The following is a 7,851-nucleotide window of genomic DNA, read 5'->3' as shown; positions in this document are numbered from 1 at the left end:
AAATCAGAAATCAGAAATAAATCGCAGAGGATAAAGTTATCTGTAGCTGCTAGCCATGATGGCTATATATATTATATCCACTATCAGAGGAAGAATGAGATCCAGTGTGGCATAGTGGTTACAGTGTTGGACTATGACCTGGGAGACCAGGGTTCAAATCCCCACATAGCCATGAAGCTCACTGGGTGACCTTGGGCCAGTCACTGCCTCTCAGCCTCAGAGAAAGGCAATTGTAAACCATTTCTGAATACTGCTTACCATGAAAACCCTATTCATAGGGTCGCCATAAGTAGGAATCGGCTTGAAGTCAGTCCATTTCCATTTTGTGGACATCCTATCAGCATCCAGTTGGTCACTGTGAAAACAGAACACTGGAGTAGACAGACCATTGGTCTGATTCAGTAGGGATCTTCTTTTTCCAATAGAATTTCACTGAGGCTAACATGGCATTTTACTGTGGCTAACATGGCATCAGCATTTTTTGTGGATTTATATTATTTTAGGTATGTTCCTAGGCATGAAATAAGCAGGTGTGTGTGTGCAAGATTGTGGACTAACTTTGATATTTATTTAATATGGGGGACACATTCTTTTAAAATGGGACACAGCTCACACCACTACTTTAAGCAGCAGTAAATTTCAGAACTACAATTCTTGTTCTTTTATATATATATATATATATATATATATATATATATATATATATACACATACATACAGGAGAGATAATGGTGTTTGGGGTAAGTGTTTATATACAAACAGAGGATATGGAAAGCAAGACGTCTCTTAAAGCAGATAGCCCATCTCTTATCCTGCATTATGTGCCACCCTGGGCTCCTACTGGGAGGAAGGGTCGGACATAAATCAAATAATAAATAATAAATAAATAAATAAATAAATAATATCCCAAACTCCAACTTAATAACCAGCTCTGACCTTCTCTGACCTTCTATGTATTACTCACATGAAGTGGGTCCACATGTTGAAAATGACAGTGTTTTACCACTTCCACTCTGCCTCACTATCTATGTCTACACTTTTAGCAGAGATGTCTGAGTGGAAGCCTATGTATGTGGATATCTATGCACTTCAGTAAGAGCTGGTAACCTAATTGTTCAGGATTCCATCAGCATTGGAAATGTATGTATTAAGAATTCTATGAATGACATAGGAAATGGACTTCTGTCTCATCAAATTTGCATTGGTCTCAAACCCTCCGCCAATGCAGACAGAATTTCCATTCAGAAAACATCCTGTGCTATCACCTCTCACTGATGATTTTTTAAAAAAAATAATCTTGAACTATTAGTAATGATTCTATTTTAATAGCATATACTGAACTCTTTCCTGACAATATATAAGAAGCTTGTAACTTGAGTATAAAACATAGGAGAGGGAGTACCTTGTTTAGGCTCAGATATAGAATTGAAAATGATATATCCACACTTTCAAAATTCAGGGCTGAATCCAACTAAATCACACTCACGGCACACAGACTGAAATCAACAGACATGACTATTATAAGACATGACTATTGATTTCAGAAAGATCTTCTCTGAGTATGAGTTTTTGACACAGCCCAATAGGTTGCATTCAATTCAGTTCTACACAAAATGGACCCATTGAAATAAATGGACCTAAATTAGTTCATTCCCTTCAATGTGTCTGCTCTGAGCATGCCTAGCAGTGGATGCAACCGTCTTACATTTATCTGAACTGCTGATGGAAAAGAATATCAAACATCTGTGGGTATATTCAAAATGGTGGTTTTGTCATTTTAATTGAAGACCAAGGCTCACATTGTCAGCTTTTGAATCAGCAATATAAGGTTTCTGGAAATAAGCACAATGGAGCAAATGTTTTCTTAAATTCAGCTGAAAACACATTTGTCAACTGTTTCTTTTAAGTTTTTCGACACCATGCATGACACACTGAGCAACATTCAGAAACATGCTCAAACATCTTCAGCAGTGACTGGTCATATTTCTCTGTGTGGATTTCCCTTTGTATCTTTTTTTTGGATACATTATTATTATTATATGCCTTCAAGTTGATTACAACGTATGGCGACCCTATGAATCAGTGACCTCCAGTAGCATCTGTTATCTGTTTGGATACTTACAGATGTCCATTTTTTATTTAGATTTTCCAAACTTTTTCCAATAACAATTTGCAATTATTTGTTTTAAAATGTGTATGATGGGGTTTCACATGGGCATCATGATACTGTACTGGATTGAAACAACAATGTCCAGAACCATAAGAAATGTTGAGCTTGGTTTCATGTACTGGAAAGCAGCTGAAAGATAAAACAACCAAACCATAATCAGGTGGGAGTTGCATGTAGAGAAGGCCTCGCTCCTGCCGTTTGCTGAGCAAATCTTCAGGATGCTTGAAATGATATAAATGTAGGAGATCAAAATAGGGAAGAAGGGGGATAAGCCAAAGACCAAAACAGAGGCAAGAAGAAACATATAACTGGTGAAATTTTCACTGCAAGACAAGCTCAAAACTGATGAAAGTTCACAGCTCTAGTGGCTCATGGTATTACATCTACAGACGGTCAAGTTCAATAAAGGCATTGTATAGAGCACAGCACATGAAACTCATTCCCCAGGCTCCACCATTACTTGTCTGCAGAGTTCTTTCTTCATGTTGGTTGTAGAATGTAAATATTCACATATATGTGGGTTGTAAGACATTGCTGAGAACAACTCAATACAACTTACTGTAGGAGGAAGAAGATCTGTACAAGCCATCCTGCTAAGGAAATGAAGTTTTCCAACATCTTGGGGGCAGTGACGGATGAATAGCAAATGTCAAGAAAGGCTAGATGGCTGGGAAAGAACAACATGGGTGTTTGCAGGCTGGCCTCAGTCCTGATTACAAGTATGATTGCAGAATTTCTTAATAATGTCATGTCATAAATTATGAGAAACACCAAAAAGAAAACCACCTGTAGCTGAGGCTCACTGGAGACTCCCAAGAGTATAAACTCTGTTAGTACATTTTGATCATCCATACTGAGATACTCAACAAAGCTAACATCTGTGTGAGTAGAAAACAAATAGTATTTATTACTGCTAGCAAGTATGAGTGATATGCATTTACTTAAAATATGTACATAAAAACAGCTTCATGGTTGTGAGGACGTGTGAAAGAAATTATGTGTGAACAGGGATGGGGGAGAAGTGTGATTTGCTTCACATTATAATGTAAACTTACCAACTGTAATTCACACTTCCTGAACCAAAATGCAGCTATCTTTCGAAATTAATTCTTTGAATTTTCCTTCAGCAAAATGTGTACAAAAAGGTGTGTACTATGGGAAAATGTACATAAAATGCATGTATTGGTGCTAATAACATTATAAACACATTATTTAAGGGAATTTGTGTCTCAAAATGTATATCTAAGACAAAATTGAAGAGTTATTGCATAAATGAATAGAAACACCAGGAAGAGGCAAATTTGGACCGGAAGAATGTATGAAAATCCCATGAGAAGGAAATGCACCACAGTGGTCTGGTTTTCCATTTCCTTTCCTGAAAAAGTGTATTCTGCCACAAACAAACAAACAAATGTATGGTTAAATGTAAGCGGAAAAATTGATGGGTGTAGTTGTGCTATTGCAGAACAGTAGACTAATAAATAATTGGTCAACGGTTGACCTATTGATGGGAAAGAAACATAATTCTCACAAAAATAAAGCAACACTGAGGAAGAAAAAAAAAGAATTCATACAATAAAGATCTGAATCCAGCCTATGCTAAGCATCTTTATGTTCCACTGAAAAATCAGTGGTTATGCTTCAATTTCCTTATTGTTGCAATCAATGGGCCTGTCCATGTGTCCTTGACAGAAAGTGCCAGTAGCATACTCCCAAGCACATATGCAGGAGTTTTCAGTCTTTTACTTGGCTTTAATCCATGGCGGAAAGCCTACAAGAATGAGATCATGTTATATAACCACTCACACCTTTATATAACCACTATGACCAGTCACACCTTTTAAAAACAGATAAAACCTCCTCCAGAAGCTGGGGATATTCCCTCACAAAAATCTCTCTGTAATATGGATCCTTGACTAAAGGTAAACTGTTCTGTTTACCAATACAGTTGCTATCATCAAGATTGGAAAACTGCTTCCACTTGACATTTGTTAAATTGTACTCACTGGTTTTTTAACAAATCTATTCTCTGTCTTTCATAGGCCTAAATATAAAACATGAATTAACGTGAATACTTGCTAACCTTTATAGATAGAGTGGGATTAACATTACCAGCTCATGCTTCAGGATATCACCTGTGCAACATAACCTCCCAAGTCCCACTATCCAGGAATATGAAAAACACTGCAGAATTTGAATTGGTCACATGGCTATGGCACCCTTGAATGTGTGATATCTGGGGAATATGACCATGACTATGACCACCCCCTTCACCACTGCCTCCTCCTATCCATTTGTCAGGAAAAGTAATGGTAATTGAAATTTAGTTCTTAATACAGTTTGGATACTCTTCTCCCTGAATAATACTACAATGTAAACAATAGAACAGGTGTGGGAAAACATTTGCCTTCAAGTTGTTGCAGGACTACAGCTCTCATCATCCCAGAGCATTGGCCATGCTTGCTAGAACTGAGGAGAGTTATAGTTCAGCGACATCTGGAGGGCAAAGGTTTATTTATACAATTATATCCCACCTTTCCTCCAATGGGCTAAAAGGTGGTATACATGGTTCTCTTCCTATTCATTTTTATCTATAGGTTTTCCACTCTTTATAGAGAAGATAAAGTGAGATGCCAAAAAAGAGAGAAAAAGACAGGCCTGTAGTACCTTTAAGAGTGGCATAGAATAGTAGTCTTTAATCTTCTCAGATTTGGGATCCACTTTTAACTCAAAAATGCATTTCAGAGAGGCATGTCTTCCACTTTTTTTTGTTGGTACAGTGGTAGTGATGCTACTGCAGTCCGCCTTAGATCAGGCTGCAATCTTGTAGTCAGTCCACTCCATACCCACCAGCTGAAGTCCAATGCCATAGAAGAAGGAAATTTCAAATGATGTTTTTCTTATCTTTTTGCATGACTCACTGCACTGTTAACCTTAGGTCTCCTAATCTGCCCATTTTAATTATAGAAAACTCTGTCAGTGTTGTTGTTTAAAAATCATTAAGATATTTATAGCCCACCTTTGACTCAAAGACTACAAGGAAGATAAACATATGAACAATACAAACCCATGCTTCTCTTCCATTAGAAATGAAGCAAGCCCCAACATCATTTCAACATTTGTTGAAATGTTCCTTTTCTCCCAAGACTTCCCAAATTAGTGTATTTTATCTCTGCAGTTTTTAATTATTGCTGGGTTTTTTGTTTTAAATATGGATTTCAACATGGGTTGGAGGCCCGATCAAGAAGGGGGAGAGCATAACTTAAAAGCCAGCTCCACCCCCAACTCTTCTCCTTTGGTTTTTTTTTTTTATGCCTATGTAGCATGCACTTTGTCTGTTGCTGTTTGGGGGTGGAGTAGGAATTTTTCGGTTGAATTTTCTCTTTCGCATCCTTCCTGTTTGGCCTACTTCATACTACTGTGAGTTTGATTCAATTGGCTTTTGGAGCAGTGTGGTTAGATTGCCTGCTGGTGTAGAGTTCAGGTAGGTGAGGAAGGTAAACGAGAGGTATACTAAGGCATTCTTGGATTAAGGGCACCCTTTGGGGAGCTGCCAGTGTTTCATGCCTGGGGTGAACTAGAGGGTGCCCTTGTGACCTGACTTATACATTTGGGTAAAAGCCAGTACAGTAGGGCCCAGATATACAGGTTGGGTGCTCACCCAAGGCTTGCCTAGCAAGGAGGGAGGATTTGCTTCCCCATCTTTAGCTGGGGAGCTGCAACCTTAGGCTGAATTATGTACCCAGAGGAATAGAGGGATCTTTTCCTACCAGAGATAGTTAAATCTCACCTAGCATGGTTTAAATATGGTTTATCTATTATTTATTTATTAACATTATTTTTACCCCGCCCTTTTTTCAAAACTGGAACTCACGGCGGCTTCCAGATAAAAGCACACATATAATTAAAAACATACACAAGTCTAGATTAAAATCAAATTAAACAATTTACAGTATTAAAACCATTCATACATACAGTTAAAATGATTCAAACTCAGTTTAAAATAATACAGTTATGCAACAGCAATGCAGCACCCTTCAACACCTGTCCTTAACAGCTTTCAGTTCCAAAGGCTTGTTGAAATAAAAATGTATTTGCTTGCCGACGGAAGGACTGCAAGGAGGGGGCCATTCTTGCTTCCCTAGTAAGGGAGTTCCAAAGCCTCCCTTCCTGGTTCATTTGGTTGATTTGGTCTGCAGGTTCTCAAAATTATAATAAATTTAATAAATATAACATTATTCCAATGTTCAGTCTCATCTGTCTTCTTTCTGGATGTGGTGGCAATGTCTGTGTTTTGCCATAAATCTTGCTGGTAACTGTTTATTTTAAATAGGCAATGGCATTCCCACCTGGAGCGGGGGCATGTTTGTCACCTCCCCCCACTCTTTAGAAGACTTGGGAATATTCCTGAAGGATTTGAGTGGGGTCAGGTGGGGTCTATCTACCAATAGGATAAAGGGATGAGCAGGGTTTAAAAGCACGCTCCTCTCTTGAGACTTGCCTTTTTTGCCTTGTGGCACCCATCCTCCCTTCCTTTTCAGTATGGGATTTGCTAGTCACCAGTTGGGGCTGAGTAGGAATTTGGGGGGGGGCATTCTGATTTCAGAATCCCTTTCGTTTTGCCTACTCCATATTGCTTGGGTTGATTCGATTGGCCTTTGCGGGGGTTGGGGTTGGGGTTGTCTTGCTTTGGCTGGCATGGAATTCAGACAGGAGAGGAAGCATGGGGTAAAAAACAGGAGACTGAGGCATTTTGGTAAAGGGCACTCACTAAGGAACCATCAGTGCTGAATGTCTGGTGGGGATCTGGGGAGTGTCCTTGTGGGACCAACTTGCTCATCATGGTGAACGTCTGTACGGCGGGACCAGGCTGCAGAGGTTGGAACCACACACCTGGCTCTACAGCAAGGAGGAACGGGTAATCCCACATCCTTGTGTGGTGAGTTACAGTCTGTGGTGACTGACATGTCCAGAAGATTGGAAGGAATATTCCCTCACAGTTAGGTTTGTCCTCACCTGCCCAAAGCAGTTTGAATCCAGTTAATTGGCTAAAATTGCTAAGGTTTAATATTTGTTATATTTAAACAAATATAACATTATTCCGTATTGGTATCACAAGTCTTTTTTGTTGTGGTGGCAATGGAAGTTAACACCAGCTGTGCCAAATTAACATGGTTTATTAGTTGCTTAATAATGCAGAATAACAGATCAACTCGGCACTACAGTGTTATTTAATAATCAACAGATCAGCAGATATTATACTTCACCATTTAACTACTGGGAGACTCCTATTCTAGATCTTATCAGTAGCTGTAACTGGGTTATTAATTACACACTCCATCCTGCCCAGTATCTTATTGTCCATAAGTGGAATGTCAATAGAGCAGTGGGCTGCTATCACCTATATACTATCCCACTTTCCAAGGGCTGGCCAATCGGAGTGGATCATGTGCAAGCCCCATGGCTGTCAGCTGCCCAGCCATGACTGACAGAGGGAGCTCCTTATTTGGACTTCCAGTCTGGCACTCCCCAATAGCATGTGTAATTGTTTGGCAGGAAATCCACCAAGATAAGCACCCACAGTTCAAAGGCTTGGTAGCCTGCCATTCTGGCATTCTAAGAAAGCCTGGTTCCCATGACCTTATGACATGGAGCCTCCTGCCCCTTCCAGTCTATTCTAA

At 39.3% G+C, this 7,851-nt stretch overlaps 1 pseudogene; it reads right to left on the bottom strand.

Moving 5' to 3' along the window:
* Nucleotides 1-2,135: 2,135 nt before the first annotated feature.
* Nucleotides 2,136-3,022, bottom strand: LOC133367883 (olfactory receptor 1361-like; annotated as a pseudogene).
* Nucleotides 3,023-7,851: the final 4,829 nt, after the last annotated feature.

This window comes from Rhineura floridana, chromosome 11, assembly GCF_030035675.1.
Source record: "Rhineura floridana isolate rRhiFlo1 chromosome 11, rRhiFlo1.hap2, whole genome shotgun sequence".
Taxonomy (NCBI): Eukaryota; Metazoa; Chordata; class Lepidosauria; order Squamata; family Rhineuridae; genus Rhineura; species Rhineura floridana.
This window is presented reverse-complemented; position numbering and strand designations above follow the sequence as displayed.